The sequence below is a fragment of the Panthera uncia genome, assembly GCF_023721935.1.
Source record: "Panthera uncia isolate 11264 chromosome A1 unlocalized genomic scaffold, Puncia_PCG_1.0 HiC_scaffold_16, whole genome shotgun sequence".
Lineage (NCBI taxonomy): Eukaryota > Metazoa > Chordata > Mammalia > Carnivora > Felidae > Panthera > Panthera uncia.
This window is the reverse complement of record NW_026057576.1, coordinates 20,331,175-20,351,558: the sequence shown is the minus strand read 5'-3', so window position 1 is coordinate 20,351,558 and position 20,384 is coordinate 20,331,175. Positions and strand designations below refer to the sequence as shown.

The 20,384-nt window shown below is 36.9% G+C and overlaps 2 long non-coding RNA genes across 3 annotated transcripts in view; one reads left to right on the top strand and one right to left on the bottom strand.

The window, feature by feature from the left end:
• Positions 1–2,039, bottom strand: part of LOC125934123 (uncharacterized) — a 49,407-nt gene extending 47,368 nt beyond the window's left edge. The window contains exon 1 of the long non-coding RNA XR_007461226.1: positions 1,318–2,039. This is a non-coding gene — a long non-coding RNA (uncharacterized LOC125934123). The remainder of the gene's footprint in view (positions 1–1,317) is intronic.
• Positions 1,960–17,136, top strand: LOC125934124 (uncharacterized). 2 transcript variants are annotated; one of them, XR_007461228.1, is made up of 3 exons: positions 1,960–2,044; positions 15,467–15,591; positions 16,525–17,136. It is a non-coding gene; the product is annotated as an uncharacterized LOC125934124 (long non-coding RNA). The 2 variants fall into 2 exon arrangements; XR_007461227.1 differs by lacking the exon at positions 1,960–2,044 and having other exon boundaries at positions 12,983–15,591.
• Positions 17,137–20,384: the final 3,248 nt, after the last annotated feature.

Below are 20,384 nucleotides of genomic sequence, written 5' to 3'. Positions count from 1 at the left end.
AACAATTGAAGAGCTGCTGCAAAACCCATCTCCTGCATATTCGCAACCCAGAGCCGCGCGCCCCACATGCAAAACACCCCGGCAAAGGGTTAATCAGCGGTGCCTTCACCGCAGAAAAAGACTCAAAACCTAACAGATCTTTAATGAATAATTTTCACGAAGGCCATTATTTATAAAGTACCGCTTAAAACCGTCACTGGCTCAAATCATTCGAGAGTTAGCGACTAAGAATTGGTAGAAACTACGACGTAAAAAAAAAAAAAAAAAAAAAAAAAAAAAAAACTAAAGGGAAAGACAAATAACAGTCCTCGTCCCTCCGCCTCAGTCAAGAGAGTTCCCGAGAAAAGGTGGAGATCGCAAAATTACCGTTAAGCTGTCCGGGCTAAGACTTTTTCGTGAGGAAAACATCAATACAGTTTCACAGATTGCTTTTTTTTTCCCTGAGACATGTTTCAGAGATCGGAGGAGTCTTCTAAGAAAAGTGCAACTGGGAGAAGGAAATGGCAAGCTCCAAACGCTATCTTTCACCCCCCCCCCGAAAAAACAACACCGTGAGAGCAAAGGACAAAAATCCCGAGCAAAAAGCGAAAGTCCAGCATCTTCCCTAGGAGCCCGCTGAAACCTCAAAAGTCTGCCCCCGCCCTATCTTGCCCAAATTGGAAAAGCCAGACACCGTCAGGGTTACTCCTGCCGGGACCGAGGAGCGCAAAGCCGTAGGGCTACGTTGTGAAACCCACATTCCGAGGGCACCTCACGCTTCAGCGTCTAACACAATATACAGTGCTGGGTCCCGCGGACAGCAGGTCCGCACGACGCACTGGAGGCACCCACTAGACTCTCGGTCCCTAATTTTCCGTAGATCTTAAATTTCATGTCACGAGAAGACGGCCGTCAGCGGGCCGGGAAAACTGCGATTAAAGACCGCTCGGTTTGGCAAATGGGGGAGGGGACGCTCGCCCCTCTCCTGTCAAGAAGCCCCGGCCTGCGGAGCCCCGCCGCGCCCCGAGCCCGGCCCCGGGCGGGGGGTCCCGCTGACAGATCTGCTGGGCGGCGGCTGCTCCGCCGCAGCCCGTCAGAGTCCCGCTCAAACTGCAACTCCCCTCCCCCCACACCCCCGTCTCTCCGCGCTCCCGCCACATTCCGCCCGCCGCCGCCCACTCGCAGATACTCAATTACCCCCAACCCCATCTCCTCTCATTTTTAGCAATTAAAATGAGGGCGGACCCAGTGCCCACTCGCTGCAAACCCCCCCCCCATCGCCTGACGGTCCCCCACTGCCACCTCCCAGGTCCCGCTGTTACTTCTTCAGGTTCTTACCGTCTGCGCCAACCCTGGTGAAGCTCCGCGGGCTGCCCTTTGCACGAAGTAATTTTTGGCAATTTTTTAAGTGATTTTTCGGCGGAGTCCTAGCGGCGCTATAATCTCGGACAGGTTATCCCGTCTCTCCCGCTAGATTGATGAGATCAGGCATCACTCGAAAATGGCGCCGAAAGCGCTGAGGCTCCTCATTCAAATTCGTTAGAGCCAACCCCGCCGCCCCGGGGCATGCCGGGAACGCGGGCTGCCTCCACAGCTGTCAATACCACCTCCTAACCCTTCTCTAGCTTTCCCGACACTTCTGCTCATGCGCAAACTCCTACCCCAACCTCCGCGCCTTGTACATGCGCAGAATCGTCGCTGTTCGCCGCTCGCACTTTGCTTCCTCAGTCTCTCCTCCGACCTCCTTTCTTGCGCGTGCGTGCAGCTTCTTTGCTCAGCCGCGGACGTGGAGGAACTGTGGGGACTGTGGGCCCGAGGGTCCATAGATGACTTGTCAGTCGATCGGCATTATTTTACTGTTCGAGGAAAACAAATAAGCGTGCAGCCTAGACGAAAAGAAAAACGTTTTATTGCCAGTGTCTAAACTAACAACGGACTGTGTCTCTGAGACCCTGTGTGTGGATACACGTGTACTTAAAACAGCCCCGCCTGTGTGTAGAGCACTTGCTGTATGTCAACGCTTTGCAGGAGCTATTGCACTTAAGCCTCAGAACAACTTTATGAGGTAGGTACTATTATTATTATCGGTTTGCAGACCAGGAAAGCAAGGCTCAGAGAATTTAAGTAATTTGCCCAAGGAAGCACAGGTTGCAAGCACGTGGATGAGTCCGCATCTGTCAGATTCTGGAACTTGGGGCATTCTGTTTCTTGCTGTGCGATCCAACCTGAGCACACACAGGAGGCGTGGTTTCCCCTCCTCAACAACTTTGTGTGTGTGTGTGTGTGTGTGTGTGTGTGGTGTGCGTGTGCTCTGGAGTGAAGGATTACTTAAGTGTGTTGTAGCCCTTCTCGATTCTAGGCTGTTTCGAAGGCGCTTTCATCGAGTCCAGTTTCTCACCGTCTCACATGTTCCTAAACATTCTGCTCTGTTTTGGGGAGGTGAATGGGTAGTCTTTGGGTATCACTTAGGGTGATTTTTTTTTTAAAGGGTGGTAAAGGAACTGAAACTATCGAAGACGGGTTTCCATTGTGCGGCACGTTAATAAAGTAATAATAGCTAGATACCACGTACACTGTGGTACTGTACTTTGTACTCTGGCTTGGCACGGAGCTAAATAAACGCTTTACGGATTGATCGTGTTTGCCCCTAAAAACAGTCCTGTTATATAGGTATTAATGTCATTTTATACATGAGGGCACTCGAGACTCAGATTAAGAAATTTGCCCCTAAATCTTAGAACTAGTAAGTAGAAAGAGGCACAAAACGTAGACAAATCTGTGCCCACGTCCCCAAACTGGACGCTAAGATAGCAATAATTGATGATAAAGTTGTCAATATTTTAACACCTTCCTTAGAAACCTCTTTTAAGCATTCATATGCTTGGGAGAGTTATCCTACCCGCCACCAAGCTAGTTAGGATGAAAATGAAAACAAAACAACTGCCATTGATCCTATATTGTTACATTTTAAGATTATTTTTGACTGGTTAATTTTTTCCTGATCCCAAGTGATAATAAGCTTTCTAAAGAATCCAACAGTCTAAAAGCTGGGGTATTGCTACATTTTTTTTTCCAGTTTCTGTTGCAAAACAACTTGTGATGAACCGTAAGTAACTGTAGGAGTATACAAAAACATACATATATCATTGCGAGGGTTAAAGAAGATGATGGATATTGAAAGTGCCTTAAGTACTAAGAAGTAGGGAAATGGGAGAAGGCTAGCATGATTTGCATTATTGAGGTACAATTAGAAAAGAAATGGATTTTAATAATTTGAGATCAAGAAGTAATGTTGCAAAGTAGTATGTTTTACATCTCTGGTACTTCTGTTCACTGGTTAAGTGGGTGGACTCTGGAACTAAACTGCCTGGATTTGGATCTCAGCCTTGCTACTTATTAGCTTTATAAGTTACTTTTTCTCAATTCTATCTTCTGTAAAAGGTGCAATGCTATTATCTCATTGGGTTGTATGGATGTAAATGTGGTAATATAGTAAGTGCATTTTAACAGCGGTTGGTGTATTAGTAAATGTTAGCTATTGTTGTCAGTCATTAACACTAATCTTTTAAAATAGGTTCTTAAGTTTTAAAAAGCTAAGCTAGTGCCAATAGGAGTTAAACATTTGTGATCAAAAGCTCCTTGATAAAGTAGCCTGACAAATTATTTTTGCCAAATATGAGTAACAGTCTCTGCTAGATGAATAAGGATGTCAATTTATCATTAAGAGTATCCTATGGAAGTGGAATAGTTTTATTGCTTTTTCTAATTATTAAAATTAAGGAGGGGGGAAGAGCAAAATGAGGCCAGTCTAAAATATAAAGTAAAATATAAAGTAAAAACTACCCAAATTTCTGTCATCCAGAGATAAGTATATATTCTTTGTTCTTTAAAAATATACTGTATCTGTGGCGAAAATCAGCCAGACATAAGTCTGGATAAGTGGTATCTTTAAGGAACAATTGTACTTGAACTGCATGAACTGGTAAATTTTTTATCTAACCCCCTTTACGATATAGTCTGTCAAGAGAATTCTACAGTGATGATGTTGGTAAATAACATTTACTGAGCACCTACTGTGTGTCAGCTAAGCAAGTATATGCACTTTCCCCTTGAATCCTCACAGTAACCCTTGAGGTTGGTGCAATTGTCTCCATTTTGCCCAGACTGAAGTTTATGTAGAGGTCACTTTTAGAAGATTTAAGTCCTGTTTTGTTTAAAATACTATTTCATAAACCAAAAACCCTTCATAATCTCAATTCACCAAAACAGGAGGAAAACAAAATCTCGTAACATGGTTCCTATGCCTGAACAAAAAGCCCAATTGGAAGATGTTTTGAAAACGACGAATTTTATGTTTGACCACAAGGGGGTGCAAATAATTGAGTTGAATTTTAAAGGAAAAAAAAAAAAGTGTTTTTACATCAGATCATCAAATTCAGAGGTAAAAACTAATAAGAATACTTTCTCCAAACTTTAATACTCCACATAGTGATGTACTTTATGAAAATAAAGAAGTTATTTAGGTACTCAATTAGGATAGAAGTTTTCAGCTTTTTTTCATCTTCAATATGATGAAGAGTTAATCAGCCCTACCCCACTCCTTTCCACAGACCTCATTTGAGTCTCTGCATACTCTTTACTTGTCATAACAGTAGAACTGAAGTCATAATTTAAAATCTGAGGTTTTACTTGGAAACTGGAATGCAATCACCAGCAAATGAATGGTAAATGTGGGTAATGTGGAGAACAGAGGTTTTGTAATTTCAATGCTTTCTTTCCCTCCTGCTGTTTGTAATAAGAAAGCTACAACTGATGGAATGTTGGCTTCAACATATTAACTTATTTAGATAAAACTGTGAAAGCTATAGGTCTTTTCATCTTTTACAAAAGAATGAAGACTTGAAAACATTTTGAACAATAACTTGAAAATTTAGTATACACTGGAGAATGTTTTAAAAACAATTTGCTTAGATGGGTCTTAAAGTAACATTTATTTTCCTGTTGGTCTTGTTTCTCTAAGGTGGACTTAATTTTTAAAAAATCTTTTTACTTAGAAATTTAAGTTTACAAAAAGTTCAAAAATAAAAATAATTTATAGAACATCCTTATCATCTGCTTGCTCTTGTGCAAAATCTCTCTCACCTCATACATGTATATTTATATACAATTTTTTTCTGAACCATTTTAGGTTAATTTACATACATTCTGACCTGTAACCCATGAATACTTGATAGTCTTACATTGAACTAATACTTCAATCTACCTCCATATTCCAATTTTGTAGGTTGATCCTTGTAGCTTTTCCCCCTCTAGTATAGGAGCCAGACTGGTGTCAGGTACTACATTTAGTTGTCATGACTCTTTAGCTTCCTTTACTTTGGAACATTTCCAGCCTTTATCTTTTATTACCTTGACATTAAAAAAAAATTTTTTTTTAATGTGTATTTATTTTTGAGAGAGAGAAACAGAGAGCAAGTGGGGGAAGGGTAGAGAGGGCAGGAGACACAGAACCAGAAGCAAGCTCCAGGCTCTGAGCTGTCAGCACAGAGCCTGATGCCGGGCTGGAACTCATGAACTGCAAATGTTGAGATCATGACCTGAGCCGAAGTTGGATGCTCAACCTAAGCCACCCAGGCACCCCTGACTTTGACATTTTTAAAGAATATAGCTTCTCACTCCACCCCTCTTTTAAATAAAATGTTCCTTATTTTGTTTTTGTCTGATGTTCCCTCATGATTAAATTGGGGTTATATATATATTCTCAACTGGACTACTGCACAGGTGATCACTTTTAGAAGCACATGATATCCATCTTTCCCTCATTGGTAATAATTAGTTTTGATCACCTGGTCCATATGTGGCCCGAATTTTCCATTCTATAGTTACTCTGGGTTTTGTTTTTTTTCTTCCTGGCAATTAAAAAGCAAATTGTGGGGAAATATTTGAAGATGCATCCTGCTCATCATCAAAATTCCCATTTAAATTTAGAATCAACTGTTGCTGATATAATTTTACCATAATGGTTGCAAAATGAGTCAACAAATCTAATGCTCTCTCCACATCTACCAGTCAGCCCATAGCATTCTGTGAACAAAGAGCCCTTTCAACTCTATTTGTCTATTTATTATCTGCATTAACTTAGGAGTTCCTATTTTTCCATTCTGTATTTGCTTTGTTTTCTTGAGTTTTACCTATATTTATTTATATGTGTATATTTTGTATACTTTTTTTCTGAATCACTTGAAGGTAAGTTACATCATGATCTTTCACTTCTAAATATTTGAGTCTGTATTTAATTATTTTGGTGTTTAAATTGTCCCAGATTAAGCTAGTGGGAGCACCTTTAGTTTGGGTACTATGTCTTTGTGATATGCCTACATCATTTTTTTTTTTTTTTAAGCACTTCCTTACTTTCTGATATAATAAGATGTTCCATGTTTATCTTGTCTTTAACTCTGCTCCAGCCCTGGAATTAGCCTTTTCTCTAAGGAGCCCTGTTTCCTGTTAGTGCAGAATGGTATTAGAGACCAAGGCTAGGTATGCTTATGCTAATGAAGTGTCTCTGCTTCTTGGATCTTTCGTAAGACTGAACTAGGAAAAAATATACGTACACACACACAAATATATATATATACATATATATATATACACATATATATACATAAAACTGTGTATATATAAATGTGCATACACTAATATATACACATGGGTTAATGGTATGGTTTAATTTTAAGTTTTTTTCATTGTAATTATAATTGAGAAGCTATCATAGCAACATTTATAAAGTTCTGAATAAAGGCAATGAAATCACAATCCACACAAACTACTCATACAATTTTCACGTTCCCTTTGAGTCAATAGCTATTTTAAAAGGTCATGCTGTGAAATAGTTTTTTTTGTCTTTTTCCACTTAACATGTTGTAAGCATCTGTGAATTACTATATCAATTTTACAATCTTCATTCTAAATTGCTCTACTACATGTCATTAGCAGATTCTACCATTCTATTGCTGGACATTTAGGTTATTTTTAATATTTTGCTATTATAAAAAATTCTGAAGTGAACATTTTTATGCATATACCTTTTCTAATTGACTTTCTTATTTGTTTGCTTATTTATTGGAAGATTTCCCAGAAGTAGGAATACCAGTTCCCACAGGTAGGTATGTTTTGATGGGTTTGATATGTTTTGGCACACAGATTTAATCAGACATTTACCGAAGTCCATACCAGAACTGGATATACAGAGATGAAAAATATGTAGTCCTTGCCAAGGAAGGAACTGAAAGTCTAATGGACGATAGATAAATTCTCTAAAAATGACAATTTGATAAAAATAGAGTAAGAGTATGCCTAAACCAGGTTAGGAATAAGTGGCTCAGGAAAGCTTTCCAGAAGTAGAGCTATATCTTGAAGGATTCCTTGGTGGAGCCTTACAGGACTAGGGTTATTCCAGTGTGAAAGAGAGTGTAGAAATCTGCCACAGAAAACATTTTAAACATAATCATTGGAGTGTAATGAAACAGAAGTCATAAAGAACCTGCATGTTCAAGGAAATTCAGGTAGTTTGTGTGATTTGCTGCTACGTGGCTTTGGAGGAGTTGAAAAGTTCAGCCTGATCAAGTGGATAGAGGTTAAACCATGAAGGGCCTTGTGTGTCACCTTTATATTGATGCAATTGAAAAATCTTAAACCTGTGAGTAAAATGATCAGATTTATATTTTAGAAACTCACTTTAACAAGGATACTGGAGAACAGATTAGAAAATGTGAGAGCAGGGGTGCCTGGGTGGCTCACTTGGTTAAGCGTGACTCTTAATTTCATCTCAGGTCATGATCTCATGGTTGGTGGGTTCGAGCCCCGCATCCGGCTCTCATAGCGTGGGAGCCTGCTTGGGATTCTCTCTCTTCTCTCCCCCACTCGGGCTTTCTCTCTCAAAATAAATAAGTAAACTTAAAAATTTTTTAAAAAAAGAAAGCAAGAAAAAGAAAATGTGAGAGCAGTGGTCAGATCTTCCAGAGGCTATTGTGGTATCCAGGCAAGCAATAAATAGTACTTGAACGAAAGAAGTAGAAATGGGAGTGAAATGAAGTTCGAAAGGGATTGGATTTATTTATTCAGTATTAATATGTAGGTATTTCTAGGTAACTATTTTTAGCACCTCTTCTGTGTCATGTGTTGTGCAAGGTACTGAGCATATAAGTGGGGCGACAAAATAGTCACAGTTCTTGTGGTGTGGTCTAGTGAGAGAAACAACGTGTAAGTTAATAGTCATACAAATTACAACTGTGATAAGTACTGTAACAGAAAAATACAGATGCAATGAAAGCATACACTATGGAGACCTACCTAACACTGGAGGTTTAAGCAAGGCTTTCCTAAGGTCGGACAGTTAAGCCAAGGCTTAGGAATTAGCTAGGACAAAAAGGAAGAACATTCTAAGCAAAGGAAGAACATATGGTAATATCCTGAGCAGGAAGGACTGGTACATTCAATGCCCATATGGCTAGAGTGGAGTAAGATGGAAGAAGTTGGAAGATAAGACTAAAGAGGAGGTTTAGGAGGCTTTATATATGGAGAAGAGCAAGAAGGAGGTATGTCACAGGACTCCTAGGTTTCTGGTGTGGGCAGCTGAGTAGCTGTGGGTGCCATTTCCTGAGATAAGGAAACTAGGTTTGATGGATTTCGATATATGAAGTATTGATTTTGAGATGCCTGTGGGCTAAGTACATCCCCCCCATCCTCACTTTATAGATAACTACATATTAGGATTGGATTTTATTTAGAAGTCTGGAATTTAGGGGAAAGCTTTGGTTTGCATGTTGTCTATAGATTTACTAGTTGATCAATTGTAGATGGTAGTTTAAACTATGGGATTGGATGAGGCCACTGAGATATGCAGAATGATAAAAAGGTTCAACACAGAATCTTGGAGATCATTGTTTGGTAGCTACACAAAAAATACACAGGAAAAAATTCACTATAAATATTAAAGACATGACAAACTGAAAAATATTTTTAACCTATAAAGCAGATAATGGGTTAATATCCTCCATGTATAAAGAGATAAGTCTCTAAGAAAGATAGAGGGGCGCCTGGGTAACTCAGTTGGTTAAGCAGCCAACTCTTAAACTCTTGATTTTGGCTGAGAGTACGATCTCTTCTCATTCCAAGAGAATGCTTAGGATTCTCTCTCTCCCTGTCTCTCTGCTCTTACCCTGCTCACTCACTCACTCTCTCTCTCAAAAATAAATAAATAAACATTAAAAAAAGAAAAGAAAAATTGAACAGTTAACAAATACAGTTAACAGAAGAAAAACAACAACAAAAAAAAGTATTTGTAAAAGCAAAACTTGGAAGTGAAAGTAGAGGTTTGTAAGTTTTCACTATCTATCTCATTGTTATGGAATTACTTTTTAAAATCAACAATTGAGGTGTGCCTGGGTGGCTCAGTTGGTTAAGTGTCTACTTGGGCTCAGATCATGGTCTCATGGCTCGGTAATGATCTCATAGTTCGTGGGTTCGAGCCCTGCATTAGGCTCTGCGCTGACAGCTCAGAGCCTGGGGCCTGCTTCACATTCTGTCTCCCCCTCTCTGCCCTTACCCCGCTTGCAAGCACTCTCTCTCTCTCTCTCTCTCAAAAATAAACATTTAAAAAAAATCAATAATTGAGGATGTTGTTAAGGGACTGGAGGGTGCTGATGGATGGATGGGTCACACAATTCTTATAAATCTGCTTTTTAAAAACATTTGCTTCTCTTGTTCATAAAGAATTAGATCCCATTTGTTACCATGAGTTTAGTGTTGTGATCATAGTCATAAAACTTGAGAGCTATGGAGAATCCAACTAGATGATCTTAAGGTATCCAAAGATGCAAAACAAACTAGTGATGAAAGTTAGCTACAATCTTAGTGGTAGATGGAAGATTTAAATTATATGTAATTTGAATCTGGGAGTCATGTCTGTAAGATCACCCCTTTTAGGGGGGCTCTGATAATTAGCTTCAGTGCCTGGGATGGTAATCCTAACTTGCTTGAGGTGACAGTTTTTACCAGTAAGTCATAGTTTTAACCCCAGGAAGATACAAATTAAATGTAGAATGATTTATTAAATCAAGCATATAGTATTATAGCTTAGGAATGATCTATGTATTTTAAGTTCTTGTAATGTTTAAGAAAATTAGGCAAATATCTATTTCAATTAAAAAATCATATTATGAGTGAGTATTATGGAAGTAGAACAGATTCATACATATTTTCAACTCTGATTTAAGGTTGTGGAGGTATAAAGGCTTTTTCCCCCCATATGAAGAATTGTTTTGCTTCCATATTCTTGGGCACAGAGTATGTGACTGAACTAAAATTCATTTACAATTAATAATGGTTAATATTTACTGAAGAAGTATGAACTCCCCCACCCCCTTTACCAATAAGGATACCTGGAAAAAGGATAAATCCACTTATTTCAGTTGCCTACCTTTTAAAATTGTGTGAACCTGCTGTCTTTAGATGAAATATTAAATACAGAGTTTTAGAATATTGTTTTTAAAATAATAGAGTCATAGAATCATATCAGTTAAAGCATACCTCTTTGTAAAAGCTGCTACCCATTGTCAGAATGCCCCCTGCAGCTACTGAGTATAAATTCATAACCACCTACGTGTGATAACTCTTTAAATATGACCACTAATGGGGCTCCCGGCTGGCTCTGCCGGAAGAGCATGTGACTCCTGACCTCAGAGTCAGGGCATGAGTTCTACATGTTGGGTGTAGAGATTACTAAAAAAAAAACTAAATAAACTTAAAAAAAAGTAAATGGTTATGCTGCAGTTTAACAGAGCCCCTCTCAAAAAGTGACACACCTAGAACAGTAAATCCTATACCCTATATGGTCTGAAATATACTAAGCATTAGTTAAGTTTTTGTCCTAGCCATTAAAATGTTGATATTTGGGGAACAATATAAGAGAATAAAAAGGACTTGTAAATAATAGAGATGGATCTATTGATCCTTTATCAAAAGAAAATTGAAGGGTTTTAATAAAATAAACTTTACGTTGAGTAAAAACTTTAAAAAATTATAACTCATGACCTTCTCAGAGACTTTATTGACTTGGGGTGAGCCTTGGCCTAGAAGTTGAGGAGGACAGGGAGCCAGGAATTTATTAGCATTCATTTCTTATTTTTAGTAAACAGAAGTAAAATTGAGACCCTCTCTGGTCTCTTGGAGATATGACTGAGAACGTGTGATGAGTTCTCTGTGACAATTGAGCCTCACGCTACATTTCTATTCTTAATATGTAAAACATTATTTCTTTCATGTAGTACAAATCTATAGGGAAATGAGGAGAAAAAATACAGCATTCTTTTTTGGCAAAGAAATGCTTATGTGTTTAAAACAAATTAACTTTTTAAGGCAGCTCTGAAGAAGTAATTTATTTTAAATAGGTGAACAGTTTACAGCTCTTGTGGGAACACTTTTTCCTCACTTTTCTTCATCATAGGATTAGACCCTATGTTTTTAATTTAAGTCCTTTAATTTTTGCTGTTAACATTTAATTTACTTGATGACCCTATACTGTTAACTTTTGGCCCTGTGAACTCAGGATGGTATATATAGAGCATACACCTAATTTTAAAGAAACTCTTAAAGAAACATAAGAGGTTTGAAGTATCATGCGTACTAATTTTTTTTCCTTTTTAGAGGATGTATTTTCTAAACATAGATTTTTTTTTTAAACCGTTAGATGTTTATGCCATTGGCAGAACAACTCAAAGCTCATGTGACTTAACTGCAATATTTTTAATAAACTGCAAAACTACTCATACTATACTATGGCAGATACAAAACTTTTTCCTGACAAGAAATTCTTGTAGCATGTGACTACATCTAATGATCCTACCATCTATCTTTATACTCCTATTTCCTTCAAAAGGAAAGGAATATAAAACTGAAAGTTCCTAAAGTTTAATCCTTTAGACGTAGAAAATGTTAGTACATACAGTTGTTAATTATGATAAAGTTCAAAGCTTCTTCTAAATCACTTGATATAAAAATACTTTGTGAATAACTTTTATTTGCCCTTGAAACTAGACCTGTGGACTCTCTTTTGAAAAATCCCCCCCCCACTACAAAATACATGTGCATTAAAGAATATTAAAAAAATCAGGAATGATTTGGAAGGCATTGTTTGTGAAGACCCCTTAACAATATACTACTTTCCTCCCTCCTTTCCCAGTTGACAAAGGAAGGCTCTACATTTGTTTTTTGTGTCTTGGTATTATTGAAGTACATTCATTTATTAGCATTATTAAATACTATACTTTGTGTCTCTCCTTCAGGAAAATTGCAGTTTTTTTGTGGAATAGATGGTTCCATCTCTCAGGCATCAGAAAGCAAAGCAGAAAAGATTTGGGGAGGCAGCGGGACCCCTCTGATCCACCTAGGCCATACTATTCTTACTCCAAGAGTAGTTACGAGGATGCCTTTGCTTTCATCATTTTGGGAGCATAGATAGGGTGATGGTGTCAGTGACAGGATAGGAATAAAAGGAAGCTCAGTTTATAGAGAAAACTCAGTTTGTTAGTTTATCTAATTCCTAATTTGGTTTATGTATATAGCTATGTGTGTGGTACACGTTTTAAAGAATTTCTGATGAACTAACAAGGTATAAAATTGTATTTTGTTATTTAAAATTAATATGAATCCTATTATTTATCCAATGGTTTAATATGCAGCTTAATAATTATTATGGTTATCTTTAAGTATGCCATGTTTACCTTATTCAAAAGTGAACAGATAGTAAAGCAACAACTGCTGTGTGATAAACACTTAGGTATAGGAGTATAAACAAGGTTTCTGATCTTGGAATAGTGGAGGCTATTTATGTTTCTGTATAAGCCTTCTTAGTTTGCTAATAAGGTAACATGGTTGTAATGTCATAATTTATTTTATTTTTTGAGAGAGAGACAGAGTATGAGCGGGGGGGGGGGGGGGGGCAGAGAGAGTGGGAGACGCAGAATTTGCAGCAGGCTCCAGGCTCTGAGCTGTTAGCACACAGCCCGATGCGGGGCTCAAAATCACCAAGAGTGAGATCATGACCTGAGCCAAAGTCAGATGCTTAACTGACTGAGCCATCCAGGTGCCCCTGTAATTTCATAATTTAAATACTAGGGGAAATGTTGTAAAATGTGTTCTAATTATTTAAGTAAATGAAAGTAGTTTTGTGTGGTTTTACAGTCATGGGGGGAGATAATGAAATTTTGGACTAGGGAAGTAATGGGATAGAGATGAGGAGGAATCTATAATGACTGCCTGGTTCCTCACTTGGTTGTAGAGTACAACAGTGGTATAATTAACCAGCATAGAGGCAAATGGAGGAAGGCTGGGGATTTTAGTTTATGTGTATGTGTGTATAAGAGCGTGGACTAGAAAACTGGGAAAGGGGAAGGAGATAAGACGTTCAGTGAAGACATTTAATATGGAAGACTGTCACTGGGATATCCATATAGAAAAGTTCAGTAGGGAGCTCAGCATGTACATCTGAAGCTTAAGAGAAAGGCTGGGGCTAGAAGTGGAGTCACTAAGAAGTGACCACTCAGAGGTGGATGTTGAAAGTTGGGGGGAACTGGATGCCATTCCTCATAGAGACTGAATATAGTGAGAGGAAATGAGAACTAACATTATTAAGTGGGCAGAGTAAGAGAAGGCAGCAAAAAAAATATATTAAGAACAACTAGCAGAAGGATGGAAGGGGACACCAACGGAGCTCAATGTTCTAGAAGCCAATGGGAGAGAGGATTCAGGAAAAAAGGAGTTAGGATTATCAGAATATAAAGACAGGTCAAGTAAATTGAAACAGATCGTGGGATTTGGCAATTTTGTCATTAGTAACGTTTGCTAGTATGCTTTCAATACATTCATTGATGGTGGCAGAATTCTGTGTTGGGTTGAAAATTATTTTAAATTGAGAAAAATTACAGCAGATTTATATTATTTCAAGGCTCTTCATTTCTTCTTGAAAACAGAAATAAAGGATCATTGTAGGGAGTAGTTTATAGAATTGAGGAGGAGATTTTACAGTGAAGAGAGTTTAATATTTATAAAATGTGGGGAGAGTCAGCAGACAGAAGAGATTAGAAAGAAGGAGGAATAAAGGTAAAGAAAGATCTATAGGAGATTAGGGAATGTGGGATCAGGTGTGCAGTAAAGGAGTTGACCTGGAAGAAAAGGATACTTCCTCTGAGATTAGGAGGAAGGAGGTGAAGATAATTAAATGTATAACTTATAAATGTGGAGCAAGAAGGTTACGAGGTATGTAGCTTATAGTTTTGATTTTTTTTTTTTTTCTGGTAAAGGAGACATAAAAGATAAGGGCATAGGGGAAGTAGCAAGTTGGAGTTGAAATAAAGTGGCATAAAATATATGTCCTAAGGAATGGGAGAGGGAATTAGCCAGGGGCAAGGTTATTAGCAGGAGAGACTGATGTATCTGGGAAACTAAGCTAGATAGGAAAAGATATGAAGCTATGCTGGAGACAGTGGTCTGAAAAAAAGAAAAGGGAATGGTTGAGGAACAGAGGTTAAAATAAGGTAAGAAAGCAAGTGTTTAGAGAGGAAGGGAGTGAAAAAATTGGAATGATAGGTGGTGTGGTCACAGATCAAGAATATTGGAGTCTAAGGTTGTGGAACAATTTCTTGATGATCAGAAGGTTGAAGGTGTGGCTCTGGGTATGGATTACTGAATGAAATGGTTGTAGCTGGTGGAGTCAGAATTCAAGGTTGTTGTTGGATAGGTTGTCCATATGGACACTGAACTGGCACATCATGGCAGGAAATGCAGGGGAGACAGATACTGAAAGCCAAGTGCCAAAGTCCACTATAAATAAGAGAGAGTGACTGGGCAATAAAGTAATGGGAATGAAACAGAGGAATAAAAAGTTTCCAAGATTGTTCATTATAGCCTTTTTCTCTCTCACAAATTAAGAGTCATGAGGGCAAGGACTATGTCTTACATAATATTGCAAATATTTGTTGATTAATGGATAAACAAATGATGACCTCATCATTTTGAACAAATATTCATGTTGAATTAGTATTTTTGGAAACTTTGGGTTTTTCTTATTACAAGCAGTTGATACTAAAGAATATACAACAAGATGAGCAAGATGTAGAAAAAAAATTAATAATCCAAACCCGGAAATAACCACTGTTAGCCCCTTTTATTAAATTTTCATACCTGTTTGTTGTTTATCCTGGCAATAAATATTCAGCTATAATATCCTTTAATGGCTAAGTATTCCACATAAAATAAGGATATACCATAATTTAAGTAGTATCTTATTTGGGGATATTATATGTGTTTTTTTCTCTATTTTTAAAAGGGACAATCTAACAGTTAAATTTTTGCTTTATTTCCTTAGGATGCAGTCTTAGAAGTGGATTTTCTGGTAGGGTCTTCATAGCCAGCTTATTTTTCTTTGTTTTAGGCCTATTTCTAACAGACTTGTTATGTGTATTCTTATTCAATTCTGGATTGGATTCAGAAAATTGGACAGTGTTGCAGGTACTGAATGACGTGTAGGCATGCTGATATCCACAAAAGTAAGAACTGGTAAGTAAAAGTCCTTCACAGGAATAATGATAGGTTTTTTTTTTTAGCTTATTTATTTATTTTGAGAGAGTGCATGTGTGGGGGGGGAGGGGCAGAGAGAGAGGAAGAGAAAGAATCCCAAGCAGGCTCTACCCTGTCAGAGCAGAGCCCGACATGGGGCTTGATCCCATAACCCATGAGATCATGACCTAAGCTGAAGTCAAGAGTCGGACACTTAACTGGCCGAACCACCCAGGCGCCCCAATGATGGGTATTTTAAAAACTTGGAATTAAGTTTACTTTTCATGAGCACAATAAGAAATGATTCATGAGCTGAATAACAGGATATAGTGGTCAATTCAGAAATGCATATTCAAATTAAATAAAAACCTCTATGAATAACCTACATATTTGTTGACAGCATCCAATTTTAGGAGAGGTTTTAATAAATCATGAATAATCAAGTTCACAGCTTCTCAAACTTTTTCATAAAAGTGTGGTTAATAGTAGAGAAAAGTGAATAATTGCCTTAGAATGCTTGATCCCAAACTAGAATTTTCTTCAGTTTCTTGTCTTAAATTTAATATAAAGGTTGCGTTATATACCATAGAAGCCCTATGTTTAGTGTAAATATGCTTATAAATTTTTTTAAAATCTTGGAATATAAAATTGATGTCTAAGAAGATGCCCCATATTTATTCAGTGGCTTTTAACACCCTGGCATACCATAAGTTTCCTTTGTCCTAACCTGGACTTTTAGAGGAAAGGTTCCAGGTTATTTATGGTTGTACAATATGCTCCTCCTTTTCAGTTTTCTCTTTTATAGTTTAGCCCAGGCTATTTATAGTAGTGTATGGTAGGGAGTAGATTAATTGGTGATTACTCACTTTGAACCTGAGAGTGTTGGAAAGACTGAAAATTCACAGAATGAAAATTTAATATCATATCCAACAGACTACACTTCAAGAATGTTAAAGAAAGTCATTCAGACAGAAAGGAAATGATACCGGATGGAAATACAGATCTACACAGAGGAATGATGAGCACTGGAAAAGGTAACTACATGGCCAAATATGTAAGTTTTTTTTTCCCATTTAATTCTCTTTTAAGATAACGATTTAAACAAAAACAATAGCAATGTATTATGGGATTTATAATATGCATTAGTAAATATATGTCAATAATAGCATAAAGACCAGGAGGAGAAAAATGGAAATATGATATTATAAGGTTCCTTTATTATATGTGAAGTGGTATAAATTTACTTGAAAGTAAATTGTGATAAATTAAATATGTAGACTATAAACCCTAAAGCAACCAGTAGAATAATAACAAAACAGTTATGGCTAATAAGCCAAAAGGATAAAAAATGGAATCATAAAAAAGTACTCAATCCAGGGGCGCCTGGGTGGCTCAGTTGGTTAAGTGTCCAACTTTTGGTTTCGGGTCAGGTCGTGATCTCACAGTTTGTGAGTTCGAGTCTTGTGTCATGCTTAGTGCTGACAGGATTCTCTCTCTCTCTTTCTTTCTCTTCCCCTTCCCTGCTTCTCTCTCTCTCTCTCTCTCAACAGAAATAAACTTAAAAAAAAAAAAAAGTACTCAATCCAAAAGAAGGCAGAAAAAGGAGAAAAGGAGCAATGAACAGATGGAACACAGAACAAATGGAACAAATAGAAGTTAGCAAGACGAGGGGGTGCCTGGGTTGGTTGAGTGTCTGACTCTTGACTCAGGTCATAATCTCATGGTTCGTGGGATACAGCCCCATGTTGGGCTCTGTGTTGGCAGTGTGTAGCCTGCTTGGAATTCTCTCTCTCTCCCTCTCTCTCTTTCCCTCCCTTGCTCATGCTCTTTCTCTCTCAAAATAAAAAAATAAAACATTAAAAAAAAAAAAGAAGAAAATAGCAAGATGATAGGCTTAAATTTAATTATGTCCGTAATCACACTAAATGTAAATGATCTAAAAATCCCAAAGAGTACAGACTGTCAGGTTAGATAGCAAGAAAGACCCATCACACTTTATATATAGAGATACAAAAATGTTAAGAATGAAAGGATGGTAAAAGATATACCATGCTGATGCTCACATTAGTCAAAAGAAACTGGTGGAGCTGTATTAACATAGTAAAAACAAAGTAAGATTTCAGAGCAAAGGGTATAACTGGGGTAAAGAAAGTCATTTCATAACAATAAAGAAGTCAGTTAATTAGGAGGATGTGATAATCCTAAATGTTTATGCCCCAAATGATAAAAGGTCCAAAATATGTGAAGCAAAAACTGATAGAACTGTAAGCAGAAACAGACAAATCTATAATTATAGCCAGAGATTTTAATAATTGCTTCAATAATTAAATCCATAATAATTAAATTATTATTATTAAATAATAATCCTCTTAAATAGTTGCTAGGACAAGTTGAAACATAGCAAGAACATAGTAAACTCAACACTAGAACATTCCACAAACAGAAGAATACACGTTCTCTTCAAAAAGAGTACATGAAACATTTACCCAAAGAGACCATATTCTTGGTTAGGGGTTAGCAAAGTATGACTATGGGACCAAATCTAGCTTGGTTTTATATGGCCTATGAACTAAGAATGGTTTTCACATTTTGAAAGGTTTCTTAAAAAAGAAAAAATATGTAACACAAGAGACTGTGTGTGACCCATAAAGCTTAAACTATTTACTGTCTGATCCTTTATAGAAAAAGTTTGCCAGTCTCTGTTTTAGACCATAAAATATGTCTCAATATATTTTAGAGGATTTAAGTCATGCAAACTATGTCCTTTCACCACAATGGAATTAAATTAGAAATCAATAGCAGAAAGCTAACTGGAAAGTCCCCAAATATTTGGAAAGTAAACCACATGCTTCTGTGTAACCCACTGATTAAAGAAGAAATCCAAGGTGAAATTAGAAAGTATTTTGACCTGAATGAAAATAAAAATACAACGTATCTTAATTTATACCAGTGAACTGCCTACATTAAAAAATACAAAAAAATCTCAAAGCAATGACCTAACTTCCACCGTAAGAAACTAGAAAAGAACAAATCAAACACAGAGAAGCCAAAGAAATGAAATAATAAAGATGAAGGTGGAAATTAATGAAATAGAAAACAAAGATTAATTGAGAATATCTAAGGAATCAAAGCCTGGTTGTTTGAGATCAGTAAAATTGATAAACCTGTGGCTAGACTGGTTAGGGAAAAAAAAAAAGAGAAGACACTTATCAGGAATACCAATGTCAGAAATGAGAGAGGTGACGTCATTACAAATTCTACAGATATTTAGAGGATAATAAAGGAATATTATGAACAACTTTAGGCAAAAAAAAAAAAAAAAAAAAAAAATTAACAACTTAGATGAAATGGCCAAATTCCCTGAAAGACATAAACTACCAAAGCTGACTCAAGAAGAAATATATAACCCGAATGGTTATATATTTATTTCCCCAAAATTGAACTTTTAGTTTAAAACATTCCTGTAAGAAAAATTCTGGTCCATAGGATTTTACTAGTGAATCCTTACAATATTTAGAGAAAAAAAAAACAACAACAACCAATCGCTGTAAGCTCTTTCACAAAAGTAAAGAGAAAGGAATGTTTTCAGGCTTCTTCTGGAGGCCAGCATTACCCTGATACCCAAGCCACACAAAGACATTACAAGAAAAGAAAACTCTGGACAATTTCCCTCATGAACACAGATGTAAAAAATTCTAGACAAAATTTTATTAAATCCAACAATATATAAAAAGGATAATATTTTAATTGGGTGGGGTTTATTCTAAGAGTATAAGATTGGTTTAACATTCAAAAATCAATCATTATAACTCACCACATTAATCCAAAAAAGAAAAGCTGATCATCTCAATAGATGCAGAAAAAACATCTGACAAAATCCAATATTCATTCCCAATTTAAAAACTCAGCATACTTAGAATGCAAGGGTACTTCTTCAACCACATAAAGTGCATTTATAGAAAACCTACAGATAATCTCATGCCTATCGGCGAAAGACTGCATGCTTCTTTTCCTGTAACTTCAGGACAACAGAGTAATGTCTGTTCTTACCACTTTTATTCAACATTGGAGGTTCTGCCATGCAATCAGGCAAGAAAAGAAAAAAAACATATTCGTATTGGAAAGGAAGAAATAAAACTGACATAATCATCCATCTGTTCCATTTGGTGGAATCGACAAAACTTACTAGAACTAATAGGTGAATGTAGCAAAATTGCAGGATACAAGATAAATATATAATAATTTGTATTTCTACATTCTAGCAACAAACAACTGAAAATGGAAATACAAAAAATATATAGCCTTTACAATAGCATAAAAAATATGAAATACTTAGGAATAAATCTGATAAAAGGCACAAAGGACCTATACACTAAAGACCGCAAGTATGGTTAGAGAAAGTAAAGACAACTTAAATAATTGGACAGATTTTCCTGGCTCAGTGGGTTCATATCATTAACATGTCAGCTCTCCTTAAATTGATATGTAGGTTCAACACTATCCAAATCAAAATCCCAGTAGGTTGAAAGAAAGGAAGGAAGGAAGGAAGGAAGGAAGAAACTTACAAGCTGATTCTAAAATTCATATAGAAATGCAAAGATGTAGAATAGCCCAGTTAACTTTGATAACAAGAACAAAGTTGGAGGACTGACACTACCTGATTTTAAGACTTATTAAATATCTACAGTAATCAAAACAGAGTGGTATTAGTGTAAAAATAGACAAATGGATTAATGTAACAGAATGTAGAGTCCAGAAATAGACCCACATATATAAGGACAACAGGTTTTTGA